The sequence below is a fragment of the Hypanus sabinus genome, chromosome 27, assembly GCF_030144855.1.
Source record: "Hypanus sabinus isolate sHypSab1 chromosome 27, sHypSab1.hap1, whole genome shotgun sequence".
NCBI lineage: Eukaryota > Metazoa > Chordata > Chondrichthyes > Myliobatiformes > Dasyatidae > Hypanus > Hypanus sabinus.
The window spans coordinates 46,497,192-46,518,290 of NC_082732.1; the positions used below are offsets into that span (position 1 = coordinate 46,497,192).

The 21,099-nt window shown below is 39.9% G+C and overlaps 1 protein-coding gene across 2 annotated transcripts in view; it reads right to left on the reverse strand.

The window, feature by feature from the left end:
• The window catches only part of LOC132382298 (guanine nucleotide-binding protein G(I)/G(S)/G(T) subunit beta-1), a 105,545-nt gene extending 85,501 nt beyond the window's left edge, over nucleotides 1-20,044 (reverse strand). Inside the window, exon 1 of one of the 2 annotated variants that reach the window (XM_059952427.1) lies at nucleotides 19,763-20,044. The gene's annotated coding sequence lies outside the window, so the exon portion shown is untranslated. The remainder of the gene's footprint in view (nucleotides 1-19,762) is intronic. The other variant, XM_059952428.1, reaches the window with a different exon arrangement.
• Nucleotides 20,045-21,099: the final 1,055 nt, after the last annotated feature.

A 21,099-nucleotide genomic window follows, 5' to 3' on the forward strand; every position in this document is an offset into this window, starting at 1 on the left:
GATTTCTGAGGTTTTAGGACCAGGATGGCTTGCCATTCATGAAACTATGAATTCTGAAATGTACCAGCAAATTCTACAGGAAAATGTCAGGGTATCCATCTGTGAACTGAAGCTCAAGAGAAAGAGGGGCATATGGTAAGATAATGACCCTAAACACACAAATCATTCTATCAAAGAATGCTTAAAGCATAGGAAATTTCAGTCTCAAGACCTGGCCATAATCCTACAGAAATGCCGTGAAAGGACCTGAAGCAAGCAGTTCATGCAAGGAAGCCCACCGACATCCCAGAGTTGAAGCAGTCTTGTAAGGAAGAATGGCCTAAAATTCCTCCAGGGCAAAGTGCAGAACTGATCAAGTTACCGGAAACATTTGATTGATTGCTGTACGGGGGGGGGGGCTCACACCAGTTACTGAAAGCCAAGGCTCACAAATACTTCTTCCAACAAATGTGTAATATTGGATCATTTTTCTCAATACAGTATGTTTTTTGTGCTGTTTATTTAATTGGGGTTCTCTATCTTGTTTTAGGACGCGTGAAGATCTGATCACATTTTCGGTCATATTTATGCAGAAATACAGAAAATTCTAAAGGGTTCACAAGCTTTCCAGCACTACTGTAGGAAGCTACATTAGGGCAGGGCATTGAATACAACAGCAGACAGCTCATTGGTCAGACCTCAGAATCAGTATATTATCACTATCATATTGTACATCATGAAATTTGTTGTTTTCTGGCAGTACAGTGCAAGAAGTCACAAAGAATAAATAAAGTAATATTCATGGACCGTTCAGAAATTGGACGGTAGAGGGGGAAAGAAGCTAGTCCTAAAACACTTGAGCGGGTCTTTAGGACGAAGAACAGCTGAATTATGCATGCAGTTCTGGCCACAACACTATAGGAAATGTGATAGCCCAGAAAATGTTCTGAAGAGTTTCTCTATGATAATGCCTGGATTGGAGCATTTCAGTTAAGAGGAGAGACTAAGTATTTATTCTGGAACAGAGAGAGACTGGAATTGAAGGGCATAAAACAAAATGCCACAGATTTAAGGTGAGGAGAAAGATTCAAAAGGGGATCTAAAGAAGTTCTTCACCTAAAGAGTGACGATCAGCTGGAATACACTGCCCGAAGGAGTGGTGGAAGCAAAGTTGTTGAACATTTCATGTGTTTAGATGAGCATCTCAATGGCCTGGGCATAGGATATGGATCAAATGCTAAAAGAAGTAATTCATACTATCAGTCCTCATTAGGTGATGTGGATGCTGTGGCCCACCAAATAACTTGATTTCCATGCAGTTTGACTCTAAGACTACAATATCATTTGCTTTCCAACTACTTGCTGCAACTGCCTTCCAACTCTGATTTGTACAAGAACATCCCGATTTCTCCTTGTTTGCAATTTCTCTCCATTTAGAGACCTGATTTTCCCACATTAAACTCCATTTGTCTTACCTCAAGCTATTTCCTGTTTAGTCCAAATATCCTTGACATCACTTCCTCCAACCATTTTACCATCATCAGAAAGCCGGTTTACCCTGCACTCTCCTCCAGTTTGAGGGGATTTGGTATGTCAGCAACAAAACTCGTGAATTTCTGAGTGTTCTAACTGGTTGCATAACTGTCTGGAATGGAGAGCCACTGTACAGGATCTGAAAAAAGCTGCAGATAGTTGTAAACTCAGCCAGCACCATCATGAGCACTAGCCTCCCCACTTAAGGACATTTTCAAAAGGTGATACCTCAGAAAGGCAGTATCCATCATTAACAACCCCCATCATACAGGACATACCTTTTCTCATTACTACAATTAAGGTGGTAGTACAGGAACCTGAAGACACACATTCACACAAGGAACAGCTTTTTCCTCTCCACCATCAGATTTCTGAATGGACAATGAACCCATGAATTCTGCTTCTCTGATTTGCAATAATTTATACAATTCCATGATATACACCAACAATAATAACCCTAATTCTGATCATTAAAATGAGTAAACTTAGGGCTAAGACCTAATCCTTTTCACACTTCCCAAGTTTCATCTTTCCAGCCCAAAAAATGTCCCTTTTATCAGGAAACAAAGTTGGCACTTTATCCTTAAAGTGCTTCTATTACTGTTAGTTCAGCATAATATAGTGCCTTTCAATAAGCTGGTTCTTACATGTGGAAATGGTTCAACCATGATGGCGGTTGATTTCATATCCAACAGTGACGGGAGACTTGTACAGGAGAGCTTGCGCAGGAAAAGCTGCTGCACTACTTTCCCGACCTTGGAAATCGAGGTCCAGTGGTACGAGTGGGCAGATGAAAGCAACAGTGAGATCCAATAGCCATGAAGGCAGTTCTGCAGCACTTTGTGGAGAGCAGAAAGCATGACAAGGCACTGACGAAGTCATGGTCACCCACTGCAACCAAGGAAAACCTCTACCATGATACAACATTGTCAAACAACATACTATGGTTCACATATTAACAGCTATAAATGAAACATCTGAGAGCTTGGGGTCCTGCTGTATTGAAAGTAGGTTAGTGCAGACACAAGAAACCATAAGCTGGAATCCGAAGCAGCTAAAGGAGCTCTGTCGAGTCTGGGGCTGGTGGGGGGGTGGGAGAAGGGTAGCAGAGAAATTGTTGACATTTTGGGTTGGTGTGGAGGGTTTTGTCCTGAAATATTGGTAATTCTTTGTGATCCATCCTCCACAGATGCTGCTTGATCCACCTCCAGCAGTTTGCACAAATTATGGCAGGCTAGTGTATACTATTTAAAGTTCAATAAGGCAATTTAACAGCCAAAGTTAAAACACTCAAAATGGGCCTATTTAATATGTAAAGAATCCAGTAAACACAAGCTTACAATTTTTTTCATAGCCCAGGAAAAGGATTTCAGTACTATTAAGGCATTTCTAATTGGAGCTCTTTGCTTACAGATTTAATACTGTGGATCTGATTATTTATCACTTTTGTAGGAAGGGAAAGCCTGTTGCTATCAAATTTGGAAAATGAATTAACTTCTGCTTTCTAACATTGCTACAGCACAACTACTTCCTTTTTCTCTGCCACAAAGCACAACAGCAATCCAGCTGTATGAGCAGGAACTTCAGCTTCACATTGACATAATTGTGTATGAGAAGCAGAAGCTGCTCTTATTGGCTGACCTTTTACAAACAAATTGAGACTACCATGCTGAATTCACTTTTAGGTGGAACCACTGCACCCCACCCCATTATATCCAATCAGATAAAAGATATTCACCCCAAAGAACTCACAAGTCACTAACAATTTAAGTGTAGAATAAAATTTCCTACCATGGAATTTAGCCCAGAAAAAGTTAAACAACTTTTGTTGTAAACTTGTGTTTCTTAATGTTAAGATAGAAAATCTGGATGTGGATGGGCTCCGTAACAATAACCAGCACTCTTTCCACTTTAATAAGGGTGGCCTTAACTTACTTTTTTTTTTCTGTGTCACTATTGTGAAAACATTGTTCACCATGCACTTTGATAATGAACTGAATAAAAGATGAAAGCAAAGAGACTACAACAATTTGTAAAGGGACTTTGCAAATGGTAGAACAACAGAAAAAGACATCATCTGTAAATCAGACATATATATTCCCATTAATAATCTAAATTATCCAAATTCCCAAGCTAAGTGATCAAGCATACAGCCCACATTAAAATAACCACTTTTAAAGTCAGAGACCAGAAATGAAAGGCTAAGATTGTAACATTAGAAACATAAATACTCTGTTGATTCCACACTTACAAAATACTTTCAACCACCAGTTTATTCCTTGCTTGTCACAATCTTTTAGTCCTTTAATTGTGTTAATATTCCAATCTTTTTACACTACATTGACCCTCTCACACAAACTGCTCCATTTTATCACAGCACTGCAGGGGTGGGGTTCCCTATGCATTTCTCATTCTATTTCTGAATCTTCTGCCTTCAACATGAAATCAAGCACCACTGTGGATTAATTAAACAAGTCATCCATGCTGACCTAGAAAACTTCACGTAGATGGTAATAAGTCATCTATTTCAGGATTTAAACCCCATGTAAAGTACATTAAAAATGCTATTATTGTCCTAATATCCAGTGTGCAGATGAATAGTTACAATGCTAACCTCAGCTGGGTTTGCAGATGCTCTATGACATGCCTGTAATTTCCATGATCAAGACAAGCTTTCTGAAGATGGTAGATTGGGGATATTTCAAAACTGGATTCTCTTTCCAATTTGAAGCATTCAACGAGCATTCAAAAAGCAATGTTTTTTTTAAATACAAGATTATCTGGTGCATTCCAGTCAAATAAAGATCGTCATATCCAAATGCTAATGGATTTGCAGTCTGAAGGTACAGCCAAATTAAATATCGGTTTGTGAACAAGTGGAATCACAGGTTACAGATCTCTTTAATACAGGTACAGGCGTCCCCCGCTTTACAAAAGTTCGCTTTACACCACTTCACTTTTACGGAAGACCTACGTTAGTACCTGTCTTCACTAACCAAAAGAAATCCAAAGCAGATTTTCGCTTTTATGAAAAAAGGCGCCCGCTTTAAACTTGTGTTTACCCAGAGAAAGACTACCATGACCGTGAAGCCTTGCGTGGGCAGCTGTGTGCGCACGTGTGACGTGCTGATTTTATTTTTCTACAAATTGGTTTTTGGCCGTACATACATTATTTCTACTTTATATAGGCTGTGTATTTATATCATTCCTGGTTTTACTATATGTTAGTGTTATTTTAGGTATTATGTGCTATTTGGTATGATTTGGTAGGTTTTTTTTTGGGTCTGGGAACACTCAAAAATTTTTCCCCATATAAATTAATGGTAATTGCTTCTTCACTTTATGCCACTTCAGCTTACAAAAGGTTTCATAGGAACGCTGTACTTTCCGATAGTGGGGGAAACCTGTATACCTCCAGCAGTATTTATAGTTCACTGCTATGATTAAATATCTTTCTACATTTTATTTTGAAATTTGTGTTAACACTGCAATTTTTAGTTTTACTGTCACACACGATAGCAGCAGTCAAATTTATAGGGGAATTTAATTGGGACAATAAAAATCAATACCTACAATGTAACGGAAACACCACTCAGGCAAGATTCTACAACTGCTGGAAATCCTGAGGAACATACACAAAATGCTGGAGGAACTCAGGTCAGGCACATCGGTCTAAATCATCGAAGGCTATTTTCTTCCTTAGATACTGTCAGAATTGCCGAGTTCCTCCAGCATTTTGTGTGCAATGTCGTCCTCAGATGTGCTAGACAGCAAAATTCTCACAGGCAACCATAAAACAGAAGACCTCACCCACTTGCTTAGATGTAATTTATTTTTCAGGACATGGCCTAGATTTTGCTCAACACTTTTTGGGTTCCATCTAAACCGGTTTTCCTCACTCTTCTCTACCAATGGTTTTTAATCTGTTATTTAGCTGACAATTGAAGTGCAAAATAGGACAACCGAGTCACAGTGAATGCCGATCTAAGCATCTGCAAACAAATGGAAAAGGAAATCAGATAAATTAGTCAAATCAAGTACAGAGAAGCAGGTGAAATAAAAAGGGAAAGATAGTTTGAACAGAGACAAAAAATGAAATAAAAATAAAACCTCTACTACTTATAGAAGTGTAGCTTGAACTGTTCCTTTTCGCCTCAGAAGCTGAATGCCACTGCAATAATAAACCTTAAAGGTAACTATACTATAGTCTAAGTCATGACTTTCTGCTGCAGACTTAATGCTAAGAAACACTGGTAGGATGATATAAAATGTACAAATTCCAAAGAATTGAAATTCAGGCATTTTTTACTTTACCAGTTGCTGGATTTTGGGCACATTAAAGCTGACGTTTTGGTAGTGATACAAAAATAGGGTTTCAGCCCAAAACATTGACTGTACTCTTTTCCTGGAACCTGCCTGGCCTGTTGAATTCCTCCAGCATTTTGAATGTTATTCGTATTTTGGTAATAAAACCTTGGCAAAGAAAGCTCGAATGTTTTAAGCTGATTTTCAAGAAAATTAAAGTACAGGTACAGATACATTTTGCCAATGTAAATCCGTGTCTGTACTCTTCAGCTTAAGTTTATTTGGTCCACAGTTATGTGCTGCACCACAGTGAGCCCATTCAGGTATCTTTTAAATGTGATGAGGTTATCTACCTTCATTCTCTCAGAGAATTCAAATCCCCACTGCTCTTTGGGTGAGAGGCATGTTTCTCAAGTCCTCTGCAATTCTTCCACCAATTATCTTAGATATATATCCTGGTCAAATGTCTCCAGCCTCAACAACATTCATGGATTTCATTCACCCCTATGACTGCCACAGTTTGAGGTTGAAGTTGCAAAAGAAATTCTCATCATTCACCTGCTGCATGAAACAGTAACACAGAAATCTACAGCACATTACAGGCCCTTTGGCCCACAATGTTGTGCCAACCATCTAACCTACTCTAGAAACTGCCTAGAATTTCCCTACTGCATAGCCCCCATTTTTCTAAGCTCCATGTACCCATCTAAGAGTCTCTTAAAACCCATTGTATCTGCCTCTACCACCCTTGCCAGCAGTGCATTCCATGCACCCACCACTGTCATCCCCCCGTACCTACCTCCAAATTATGCCGCTTGTTAGCCATTTCAGCCCTGGGAAAAAGCCTCTGGCTATCCACACAATCAATGCCTCTCCATCTTATACACCTCTATCAGGTCACCTCCGATCCTCTGTCGCTCCAAGAGAAAAGGCCAAGTACAAGCAGTCCCCGGGTTATATACGAGTTCCGTTCCTGAGTCCGTCTTTAAGTCAGATTTGTACGCAAGTCGGAACAAGTACATCTGGTATTATTTAGCGAGAGTTAGTCAAACATTTGTCTTAGTATATACTGTGGTATATATTTTACCTTTCTAAGCATATTAAAAAAAACTTAAGAAACATATGTATTCCAATAATTAAACCTCTGCGTTGCTTAGTAATAATTGTAGCTTTCATTGGAGCAGGGCATTTCACATGCTCCATTACTCTTGCTTTATCCTTTAAAATTGTTCCAATCGTTGACCAACTGTAGCCTAATGCTTTTCCAATGACCAATTGCGTTTCACCTCTTTCCAAACACTTTATTATTTCCACTTTATTTTCAATTGTGATTGCTTCCTGTCAATGGAACAGAAACATTATGGGCAGCGGGTCCCAAGGACCACCTCACCGAACTCCCCAGGTTTGAAAGTCCACTGCAATGAGACAGGTTAAATGGGACAAGTGGGGACTGTGCTGGGTTTGGCTACTGTATTTGATCCTCCACAATATTCCATGTGGGAATTTAAACTGGAGGTGGCAGTGTTTTTTTTTTATGAGGTTGAGTTGTGCGATTAACCCAGCATGGGAGCGGTCTATCATTGGATCAAACTCGGGAAACTCCGTTCTCCAGCCTAGCGCTGATCTCACTGCGCCACCAGCTGACTGGAACGGGGGAGGGGGGAACGGGGTCAGGGTGAATCTTGCTAAGAAAAATTTAAGCCAAATACAAAGTTACACACTCAAAGTGTCAACAGCAACGAATTAAAATGGCGGACAGCGTCGTGATCCGACTTAAAATGGCAGACGGCGTTCTCCTTCCTTGGTTCGCAAATACGAGTTGACTGTAAGTCAGACATTCATAACTCGGGGACTACCTGTACACTCAACTTATTCTCATAAGGTATGCCTTCCAATCCAGGCAACATCCTTGTAAATCTCTATAGTATCCACATTCTTCCTCAGTGAGGTGACCAGAACTGAACATGCTGCTCCAAGTGGAATGTGACTAAGGTCTTGTATAATTGTAACATTACTTCACAGCTCTTGAACTCAATCCCACGGTTGACGAAGGCCAACACACCTCACGCCTTCTTAACAATGCTGTCAACCTGAGTAGCAGCTTTGAGGGTCCTATGGACAAGGACCCCAAGCCCTTACTGATCCTTTACATTGCCAAGTGTCTTACCATTAATATTATATTTTGTCTTCAAATTTGACCTACCCAAACGAACCACTTCACATTTACCTGAGTTGAACTCCATCTGCCACTTCTCAGCCCATTTCTGCATCAATGTCCTGCTGTAAACTGACAACTCTCCACACTATCCACAACACCCCCAACTTTTGTATCATCAGCAAACTTACTAACCCAACCCTTCTACTTCCTCAACCGGGTCATTTATAAAAAATCACAATGAGAAGGGGTCTCAGAACTGATCCCTGTGGAACACCACTGATCACCATCCTCCAGCAGAAGATCCACAATGAATGAGCCTCGCGTGAGGAACCTTATCTGAGGAGCTTTACTGAAATCCATTAGACAACATCCACTGTTCTACATTGTGTGTTTTGTTACATCCTCAAAGAATTCAATCAGGTTCGTAAGGCACAACCTGCCCTTGACAAAGCCATGCTGACTATCCCTAATCAGATTACATCTTTCCAAATGCTTATAAATCCTGCCTCTCAGGATCTTATCCAACAACTTACCCACCACTGAAGTCAGACTCACTGGTCTATAATTTCCTGGGTTATCTCTAATCCCTTTCTTGAACAGATGTCAGAAATGTACTCCAACTTAGCCCTACAGAGAACTTTAGATAAATATTTGGTTAAAACTCAAATACCTATCCTTACTCCTGCATAAATGCAAGTGACACAATTCCCATTCTCTTTCCAGATTCCCAGCTGTGGCAAAGAACAGTAAAATGAACAGCAAAAAGCGATCATTTAAAACTTCAAGTAACATTGAAAACACTTAATACGATGCTGGTAGATTCCACTTTGCACTCATCATATTGAAGATGACTGCAGTGAGCAAAATCCAAACTATTACTAGTACTCAACTTAATATTCCTTTCACAAGAAATAGGGATTCTATATCTAGATTTAACCATGACTCAAAAAGTTAGTTCATTTGGCACTCTCAATGTCAACATATGCTGAGCTGGTTTAGCAGTTTATATTATCAATATAAAGCTCTTTTAAAACTTCAGTTATAATTAAAACATGAATACTTTTATATACAGTGAGCTTCAATAGTAAAAAAATAAAACTAAATATCAGAAAATGGATGGAATACCAGTTCAGGAACTAAAAACAGCCTTGTAAAACAGTTCATACTTCCAGCTTGTTTTACACATGCTAAATCAGATTTGATCAGATACCATATCTGCAGGGAGAGGCAAATACATTTCATTCTGAGCTACTGCATTTCAGAAGACAACTTTTGATGTGCAGCTTCAAGGAAGCCACACCCATGACATGGAGACAGATACAACAAAAAAAATCACACTGAGTTCAAAACAGCTGCACTAAAGTACTTCCTTCAAATGATGCAGAGCACCAATCTTTCTGAATGAAAAGAGTAACATTTTTCATTTCCGCATTCAGCTAATTGTTAGTGTGATACAACACTTCTGAAATCCCTAGAGGGTTTATCATTTCTATAAAAATTAAATATCTACACTTTTACATAAACACAGCAACCATGTCAAAATTAAATGGATGCATTGTTCTGTATTCAACACATTCAAAGCTCCTAAAATAACTGTTTCAAACTCATTAAAATACTCATTAAATATAGTCAACCTGTTCTCCAAACTATAGAAAAATAGATCAAAGGGCAGATCAGTTATAAAGGCCGCGCCTCATTATCAGAACTAGTGTTTACTGCAGCTAAGATCTGCTCATTTGCTTATGAAAATGTTTACCTCAATGCAAGTCAAAATAGAATGCCTAAAATAAAGTTCCTGATCAATATCTTGGTTTGCCACCTTCAACAGAACATGAACTTGAAACACAGAAGGCTATGAATGTAATTATTTCAGTCCCAATATTCTCATTACGACTGATTAAGCAAGATCATTTCTCTCCATCCATGACCAACTAACCACAAACAATATAAGTAACAAATTATTGAGTCAGGTTCTCGATATTTATCACTTATTTATTGTTTTTTTATTTACTGTGAATATCCACAAGACAATGAATCTCAGGGTTGCATTTTATTTTACGATACAGTGTAGAGTAGTCCCTTGAGCCATGCTATCCTCAACCCACCAATTCAAACCTAGCCCAATCACTGTACAATTTATAACAACCAATTAACCTATTAACTGGTACATCTTTGGACTGTGGGAGCACTCAGAGGAGACCCATGTGCAAATGGGAAAGAAGGTACAAATTTGCTTAGAGGACACCGGCATTTAGCTCCGAATTCTGACGCCCTGAGCTAACCACATTTTCGTGGTGCCCCATATGGTGACATATATGTACTTTGATAGTAAATTTATTTGAATTTTAAGGTATTCCAGAAATGCAGGCTCCCACTTGGGTATCCAGGCCTCAACTTCAATTGTACAACTACACAAGGGTGCAATTATAATCCAAATCAAACTGTACATGACAATAAGAAAACAGAGAACAAGTCATAATTCACTCATTCAGACTTTGAAACCTAATTCACAACCTGTGCATACAATCTGATTTAAAATCAGTGAGAATAGACCCCATTGGCAATAGCCAAAAATGCTCCAAACAGTATTGTGATTTAACCATGTAGAATGGTGTACATGATTTTGGTACTGGACTAACATACTAGTGGTTATGGCAGCAGTGTGATAGGGATCAGTTTTAAGTATCTTAGCAGTAAAAAAAAATTTGATTCAGCTAACATAATCACTGTGGAAGCTGCTGGTTTATTCACTTATTCAGGACAAGATTATGCTCCTACCACACTTTGTCTGGCCAATGTGGGACTCAGGTCACCAGTGCATAGCTAATTCAAAGTTCTCAGGGAAAACCAAACATCAGCAATAAAAATTTTCACTGTTTTGTTCACATTTCATTGATAAATATGCCACAGGAAAATGCAACTAGAAGGTCAAGATTTTTGCTCTTAATGAATAATTAGGTATTACATCAATTTCATACCTTCAGGAAAAGATATCACATCAGCCACGTACCATCAAAAACTGTCTAAAAATTATGAAAACAATAAAAGGCAGAAGACTTCAAGACAAAAATCACACCACACTTGGTCTGGCCTGTGTGGGACTCCAGTCACCAGTACATAACCAACTCAATGTTCTCAGGGGAATTAAACAGTAGCAATATTTTGCACAACCCCAGAATGTCAGTAAGTCAAAGTTCCTGCAGCTAATGAACAATTAGGTACCACATCAGTCTATTTTATACCTTCAGGTCAAATTATCAAGTTAGCATGTATCATTTATTATAGTCTATGAATTTATGAAATTAATAGAAAGCAAAAGATTCAAAAAGATACTCTGAATAACCCTCCAGAAATGCAAATTAACTCAGTCTGAAATGTTGAGTGTTTATTCCCCTCCATAAATGCTACCTGACCCACTGAGTTCCTCCAGCATTGAGTGCTGCTCAAGACTTGCAGCATCGACAGAATCTTGTGTTTATTAAAATGGTTGGTTTGTGTCCTGATCTTTTATGCCACAGATGCAAATAATATGCCACAGTGTGAATTTTAGCACTGTGACCAAAGAACTACACAAGACATCAGCAAAGAAAAATCATAACTGAGGTTTATTGCTATACACATTAAATGTTGTTAACTATTTACTTCTTCCTTTAGACATTTTATTGAAAACATTTTATAGCAACTTTAACGTTATTGTGAAAGCATATTCAAACTCATGACAAGGACAAATAATTCAACTTTGTAAAGAACACAAAAATAGGCATTAATACTGTTGCCTAACTGGGATTTAATGCATAAATCAGAAAAGACAGGAAATCATTGCATCTTAAATTAAAGTATTAATTCCAGTATATTTAAAACTTGAACAAGCCAGAAGGTGTCCAATATCTATTTAGTTCAGTCTTCAGCAGCTCATGTTTATAAGCTGCAATGTACAATAAAATCCCATTAATGCATTAGTACCACACATAAATGGACTGAAAAGCTTCAAGTAATGGCACACAGACAGCTGGAATGGCCATCCATTTCCTGCCTGCGCAGAGAAGCGATGTTGCTGACAACAGCTCACATGGTCCCGACGGAAAAAACTATACTAACAAGTGAGATAACCACCTCCTGGATTCAGGCGGAAAAACATCTCCCCTGGCACAGAGGCCCATAGAACAACAAAGACATCTGTACATATAACAAATTGTTCCATAATAATCAGCTTCTTAAAACTAATACACTTTGAAAGGAGTTGTAGTTTATGAAGATTCAGAGCATTGCACGTGATGCTGATTTGGAAAACAGGATCAGCTTGAAATCATACAATGCAAGCAAATTGATTTAATCAGGATTTAAAGATATTCTACGTAATCCATAAAGTGTGTTTTTCCACAAATATTTAGAGAACATATGGCTTATAGTACCTTACACAAAAAGCTGGAGGAACTCAGGTCAAGCAGCATCTATGGAATTGGATAAACAGTCAACATTTCGCACCAAGACCCTCCTTCAGGACTGGAAAGGAGGGAATGGGACGAAGGATAGCTGGAAGGTGATAGGTGAAGCCAGATTGTTAGGAAAGGTAAAGGGCTGGAGAGGAAGAAACCTGATAGGAGAGTGGACCATAGGAGAAAATGAAGGAAGATAAGCAGGTGAAAAGAGGTAAAACGTCAAGAGTGTGGAATAGAAGGGGGAAGAAAACGGACATTTTTTAAACCAGATGGAGAAATTGATATTCATGCCATCAGGTTAGAAATCAATTTGCCCCTCCTCCACCCTGAGGGTGGCTTCATTATGGCACAAGAGGCTATTGACATGTCGAAACGGGAATGGGAATTAAAATGTTGGGCCACTGGGAAGTTCCACTTTTGGTGGGTGGAGTGGAGGTGCTCGATAAAGCAGTTCCCCAATTTACCTCAGCTCTACCAACATAGAAGCTGCATTGGGAGCACCAGATACAATAGACGACCCGCAGCAGATTCGCAGATGAAGTGTTATTGCACCTGGAAGGACTGTTAGGGTCGGGATTGGAGGTGAGGGAGGAGGTGAATGGGTAGATGTACCACTGACCGCATGCAGGAATAAGCGATGGGGGAGGGAGATTAGTACGGAAGGAACGAATGGACAAAGGAATCGAGGGAGCAATCCTTGTGGAAAGCAGAAGGGTGCGGTGGGGAAGGCAAAGATGTTTATAGTGGGAGGATCCCTTTAGAGATGGCAAAAGTCGCAGACACTCTTGGGGTGGTAGGCAAAGTCAAGAACTCTATTACTGTTAAGGCAGAGGGAAGATGGGGTGAACACAGATAACCGGGTAAGAGAGATGCAGGTGAGGGTAGCATCAATGGTGGAAGAATGGTAAGAACAATCTGTCAGGATAACAAAACCAAACTGCTTTGTATTACAGACATACAGCAGTATTTCAAGCCATCTTGCTTCCTACATACATAAGATTACTGAAGACAAATATAGGGCACATTAGCAAAAACAGAACGAGTCGGAAACAAACACGAGAAAATTCTGCAGAAGCTGGAAATTGCAAAGATGAGTGTGGTGCACAGATTGAATAGAATTCATATGGCTTGAAATGGCCAAAAAAAGGTGAATCTATTTTGTCACAGTGGGAAGTAAGCAGCATGTTCTTTCTCCTTGTTAAAGGAAGGCGAAAACATTAATATTGTTTCAATCATATTTTAACAATGACATTTAACTTAACCATGAACAAAATCTTAAAACTTGCTCTCACAAGCCATTAACTTTAATCCATATTACACAAAAGATAGAAGTGTTTTCTTTAAATAACCTGCTCCTTTCCCAAGAATCATGCATATTTACAATTTACATTCAGCGCAGGAGCTAGTGGCCTTAATCATTCCTGGCTATTTTCATTTTGATTGCAATGAAGAGCGTTTCCATACTAGGTCATCAGCACAAAGTAAAGTTATTACCAAAGTACATATGTGTCACTACATACAACCCTGAGATTAATTTTCTTGCAGACATTCACAGTAAATCCAAGAAACACAATAGAATCAATGAAAGGCTTTACCCAACAAGATGGACAACCAATGTGCAAAAGACATTGTGCAAATACAAAAAAAACACAAACAGTAAGTAATAAATAATGAGAAGATGAGATGAAGTGTCCTTGACAGCGAGTCCATAGGTTGTGATGGTAAAGTGATAGTTACACTTTGAAACCAGAGCAGCTAGTGCACCTGACCATAATCTCTTCCTCACAGCTTATATTTATACGGTTAAAAAGAAAACTGTAAATACTTTGTTGAATTATCAAAAAAAAACCTGATTAAGCTATACAAGCAAGTACCATGGATGGTCCCAAGCCCAGCTGTGAGAGGAGGAGGGTTGGGCATAAAAACATAGAAAATAGGTGCAGGAGTAGGCTATTTGGCCCTTCAAGCCTGCACCGCCATTCAGTATGATCATGGCTGATCATCCAACTCAGAACCCTGTACCTGCTTTCTCTCCATACCCCCTGATCCCTTTAGCCACAAACAAGGGCCAGATCTAACTTCCTCTTAAATATAGCCAATGAACTGGCCTCAACTGTTTCCTGTGGCAGAGAATTCCACAGATTCACCACTCTCTGTGTGAAGAAGTTTTTCCTCATCTTGATCCTAAAAGGCTTCCACTTTATCCTTAAACCCTGACTCCTCGTTCTGGACTTTCCCCAACATCGGAAACAATATTCCTGCATCTAGCCTGTCCAATCCCTTTAGAATTTTATACGTTCCAATAAGATCCCCCCTCAATCTTCTAAATTCCAGTGAGTATAAGCCTAGTCGATCCAGTCTTTCTTCATATGAAAGTCCCCTTCCATCAAAGCCCAGAGCTAGAGAAACACTAACAGAAGCTCCAAAGACCTCACCCCTGAGAGAGGAAGGATACACCAAGATGGACACACCTTGGAAAACTTGAAAAGCTAGCCCAGGACATACAACTCCGGTGAACTGCTATTGGTAGCCTATGCCCCAATAGGGGTGATGAGCTTAAGAAGCTAGGCATAAACAGTTACTAATACTGATTATCAAAAACTTAGTATTTTTTTTAAACTTAGATCAAAAGTCTATGTTTTAAGTCCTCAAAACATAGGACTCTAAAAAAAAAGAGTGGAGAGAATTTGAAAGACTTCAACGCCCAAAATCACAGCAGATGAAAATGTTGTAATTAAAAATCAAAGATGACAAATGGCTAGGAAGAGCACTGAAAGCTGAAGAATGTTACAATAATCAGCAATAAGCTGAAGTGATTTGAAAATGAGAATAAGTTGAAAGGATGGCCAATATATGTCTATCAGGAAATACTGGGGTAACAAGATTCAGTGCAAATTAAGATATGGCCAGCTGTGTTTTAGATGACCCTAACCCCAAAAAGGGTGGAAGATAGATGGCAGACCAGAGCACGTGAAACCTGCATTTTAAAAAGAAATATGACAGAACAGTTTTACTTCCATCAATACTTTTTAAATAATCAATATCCGGTGTTTAAACATTTCAGACCAATATAACAAAATAAAAATTTATGTTCTATTGATAAGCAGTCTAAGTCATTATCAAAGAAATTGAGGTTCAATCTTCAGTGTGTGGACTTTTCCTCACAAGTATTACATAAAAAGGGAGGGACAAAAACACGGACTTATGAGAAAGTCAAGGATTATGTGGTTAAAATCAAGTCTACTAGACTAATCAGGAGTAAACAGGAAGCACCTTTTCACACAATAATGGAAACCTGGAACTCAGAAAACGGTCGTGACCAAATTAATTGAAATTGTATAAAACAAGAATGTTATTAGATGTGACTATCTAGGGAGATGGATCAAATAAGGGCAAGTAAAAGTGAAGTATAAGTTGGCCACAAGCTAGCTGAATGGTGAAACAGATCAGTGGAGTCTATTGTTCATTCCTCTTCTAGATCATATTATGATGCTCCTCAATATTTTAGATTTAACATCCTAGCTACAAATTACATACAAAAAAATGAAGGTGTGGGAGATGGGAGGGAATTCAAGGCATTAATTAAAAAAATTGCACATCTAAGGTTTTAACATACTCTCAAGAAAATGCATGGAGAGCAGCTGAACACTACTGGGAATCAAGTCATTTCATGATGATGCCCAACTCTGTCACATTACTTAATCTGTTAATAAAAAAATTATTTTGATAAGGAAATATTGAACTGAAATCAATGACCGCACTGATTATAGAACAAGCTAGAGTGAAGATTATCACTGGCTAATGTGTAATACCACATATGGTTCAATCATTATTTTTATTTGGGAAATGGATAGAGGATAAAAAGCTTAGTGAAATTAGTAGCTCAGGGATGCCAACATTCACAAAATGAGAAAAATAAATCAGCAAAAGGTGGCATCCATCAATAAAGACCCTCCCCCCAAATCACCCAGGACATTTCCCTCTTCTGACTGTTTCCACCGACAAGGAGGTCCAAGAGCCTGAAGCCATTTCAGAAGAGCTTCTTCCCCTCCACATTCATGAAAGGCCAATGAACCCATGAACACCTAATTTTTCCCCTCTTTTTGGCACTATTTAATATATATTTCTCATTGTAATTTTCAGTGCTTTTATTATCGTGCATTGCAATGTACTGCTGTCTCAAAATAAATTTTACAACATACGTGGTATTAAACCTGATTCTGATGTCTAGGCAAAAACCCTATTGGGGTTTAGATTTGCATTTCAGATCTATAACAAATGCAATGGAAAACAATTTGGAAAACCGCAAATGCTAAGTGGACATTCTTCACAAATAGCAAAAATTAATAAATAGGGGAGACTAGAGTGAGTAGAAAGGACCCACTGCAGAGAGATCAATAACTAGAGCGGCACAGAACTATGGTGATTAGCAGGATGAGAGAGGAGTTAAGAAATTTTTGTTTCCACCAAAAGTATTAGGTTTCAGAAAACCATGGCCTGGAAAAAAAAATGCAAGGCAACTTCCTCTTCACATTTGAAACTGATCAACCTGCAATGTACAATAAAGAGCTTGGAAGTGGGATTCACAGCTTTTTATTTAGGCTTAGTGGACAGGGACTGAACTACCACCTTTCTCTGCAAACCTATTTATAAGTAATAGCATACCTTACGAGTAGTATTTAAAAAAGAACAGTAGACTCTCAACGAAACAATGCATAATTTAAAAAGTCAAAACATAATTTAAACATGTACAAAGAAAGCTTCCAGAAAACTATCAATATGCTACGCAGATTCTTGGCGAAGATGGGAGAAAAGAATAGTTTCCATTCCATTTTTGGGAAATCAACTAAGCAATAAAAGTACTTGTGCTAAATCCTGGTATATCAAAACTGCTTTAGAATATTTTAATCCCATACTATAAATTCCAATCATCAGGATTCAGCAATTTTCCAAGGCCTTCATTAATCCCACAAGTTATACTTAATGTTTCCAATTAATTATACAAGTTGTGCCCAATAATTTATTCAGAACAGCAGAATTTTTTTGGAGGGTGAGAAACATTAACTCTTACATAATGGCTTGTACAAAAAACAGTTTATTGCCATCTTTTCTGATATTAAAATACTTCAACATTAACATTTTACCTCCCCAGTCTCAGAGATGGTAAAAAAACACATACAAATATACTTGCATTAGCACCATCATCCATTCTCATTTTCCACCCAAACACTATGCTCAAAAAGCATCGAGGATCCCTATCAAAAGGCAATGCTTAAAAAAATATGGCATTCATCAGGACATGCCATCATCTCATTGCTACCATCAAGGTAATGGTACAGGTGCCTGAAGACACACACTCAATGTTTCAGGAACAGCCTCTCCAAAATCAGATTCCTGAATGGACAATGAACCCATGTACACAACAACATTTTCCTCTCTATTTGCACTAATTTAATATATATATATCTATCTATCTTACTGTAATTCAGTGATTTCTTAAGACTATTATAGCCAGGGTGGTAATGGGGACAAGCTCCCACCATTGATTAAATGCTCCCAATGGCGTGAACCACAAATAGCCTGACAACCAAGTCCAGCTCCTGGCCTTCGCTACTAAGCCAGGCAGAACTGTTTCTACCGACAGAAGGGGCAAAGGAGGGTTACTGGTGTTTTAAAACCAGTTGCTTGGAGCAGATGGGGCTCTTCAGCTGTGGTTTGCAGCTCATCTAGAAGGAAAACTCTGATCTCAAAACTCCATGCTTTCAGTTATACCCACTCATGGGAAAGACTTCAGGAGTAAACCCCAAGGGCAAATTCCAGAGCTGGAATCCCTAAGGAAGTCCTACAATGAGTTCAATGTTGACTGACAACTCCTGCAATGCAGCTGATACCAAACTGTATTAGTCTCTGCTGTCCCTTTGGGTTCATCAGATGCATACAGAGGGGGAGCCTGCTACAGGGACATGCTCTCCATATTATACTGCCCAGGCTTGCATATCTAGACAGCTAGGATGCAATATTCACTATCAACTCTGACTAACAGAAATCCTCAACTCAACTTATAGTATTTTCATTGTGCATTGCAATGTGTACTTTTGCCACAAAACAATAAATTTCAAGTGATATTAAACCTAATTCTGACCTATTCTCATTTTTGCTCAAATTCTGCATACAACTAGTACTGAGGGGGAGGGGGCGTGGAAGGGAAGTAAATCACTGAGAATAGCCTCTCTCGACCCCTGGACACAAAAATGACAAGTTGATCACTCCAGCTACTCACCATCAAGAAAGTGTTACTGCTAAGGGAAAGTGAGGAATGGAAATTACACAACTCAACTGAGTTTCAATGCTAGATTCCTTTCTTAAAAATGTGCCTGGGTATCTATAGCCCTTCCTAGTGTAGAGCTTAAAAATAATTATTAGGCAATGCAGGTTTCCTTCACTCTTTGGACTTATGGTAAAGCAGGATTCAAATTACTAATAGACACCTTCCCTAATAGGCATTGTATATGTCAGGGTATTCATTCAGTAGGCAGATGAAACCTCGACTGGTCTAAATGCAGAGGAACCCACCTGATTATTCCGTTACCCAATTCATGATGTTAGCTCGGCATTTTATGAAACGTCTTACAATACTGAATGCACAAACACTCATCCTTTCCCAACCTTGGAACTCACATTTTTTAAAAATCAGTTTTTCAAACAATAGAAAGAGTCGATCAAGCCCCGAGACCCTCCTGCGTTAAGATGGAGACATAACCGAACAATTATATGACCAGACAGTGCCTTTGAAGTGCCGGTAAAAGCCGCTTTGCAGATTACATTCTTTTTGCACTACTTAATTTATTATATATATAATGCGCATTGTAATTTATAGTTTTCATCATGTATTGTAATATACTGCTACCACAAAACAACAGATTTCAACACCTATACAAGTGATATTAAAACCGATTCTAACCTATTCTCATTTTCCCCAAACAGAATTGGCAAAAGTCAGGAGCCCGTGGGCGGCGCCACATCAATGAAGCAAATCTTTGTGGTTGAGTTGGGGGGGGGGGTGGAAAGAAGACAGACTCACCCACCTCCCTCTACCCGGGAACGGGGACTGGGCCGGAGGCAGGGATCGGGCGGCGCCCCAGCCCGCCGCCGATAGAGAGGAGCGGGGCGGTGGCAGCGCCATGTTTGTCGTGTGGGCCCCGGGGGCTGAGGGGCTCCTCCCAGCGGCCCAGGCCTGGTGGGCATACAACACCATCTCCCAACCCAGCCCACACAGGAACTGCCGGACCCGCTCTCATTGAGCGGTCTAAAAGGGCAGCCGCTCCCCCCAGCCCCCGCACTCACTCACCCGGCGGGCTGCTGCTCTCATTGACCGCTCCCGGCCGCGGGGCTCGGCTCGGCCTCGGGCAGACTGCGCTGGCGGATTCGCTCCGGCGAAGGGACGGGGCGGGAAGCGGTGGGTATCGGTTGTCCGGCGGCGAAAGGAGTCTGAACTGGCGCTTTTCCCTCAGGCAGACAAGGCACGGCGGCCGGCGGCCATTAACACGGAGACAGTGGGCGCGCTCTCGTTCGGGCGGATGGGCGCGGTGCTGCACTCGCCCCTGCTCACCACTCGGGAAACCCCACGCTCGCTTGCGCGCGCGCGTATGCCCGCCCGCCGACCGTGATGCGATGTAGCGGAGGAGGGTGGTGGCTTGGTCACGTGGGGAAGTGACAGCAGCGCCCCCCGGTGTTCGACAGGCGGCGGTTCATTCCTCAGCTGGATCGGTCCCTAGATCTAGAGAACCTTCTCTCAGCGAAAACTGAACGTCCCAAGATCCAGAGAACCTCTTCTTGGTGCTACCTTCAAGCAGAATGTACAGGACCCTCACCGTCAGATTCAGAAACAGTTATTTTACCCCTCAACTTTCAGCCTCTTGAACAGGGGGATAACCACTCAATTTCATTCACCTTAACACTGAATCATTCCCCTAACCTATGGGCTCACTTTCGAGGACTCTTCATGTTCTCGATATTTATTTATTGCTTATTTATTTATTTTTATTTATTTATTATTTTTTGTATTTGCAGAATTTGTTGTTTTTTGCACATTGGCTGTTTATATACTTTGTGCGTGTTCCTTTTCATTAGTTCTGTTTCTTTGTACTTACTGTGAATGCCCGCAGGAAAATGAATCTCAGCGTTTATATCGTGACATATACACGCTTTTACTTAAAACTTTAAACCTGAATGTTTCTAGACTGAGAAAACATTTCCTTAATGGGATGTGAGTGTCCCTGAATCCAGAGACCCTTTCCTCAGTGGGACCTGCCTACTGAATATCCCTGATCAACCCAGCCTAGACCACACTACAACGTTGTTCACTGCCCTGTAGTCACAGTCCTTCTAATAGAGATTCAAGTAATAATGAAACGTGATTCACGTTCCTGTCTCTCCCCGTGAATGAAATATTAAATACAAGAGATTCTGCAGGTGCTGGAAATCCGGAGCAACACACACAAAATGCTGGAGGAACTCAACAAGTCAGGCAGCATCTATGAAAATAAGTAAAGAGTTAATGTTTGGAGCCAGGTTCTAATGAAGGATCTCAGCTTGAAACATCAAATGTTTATTCATTTCCATAGATGCTACCTGACTTGTTGCGTTCCTCCAGCATTTTGTGTGTGTTGCTCTGGGAGAAATATT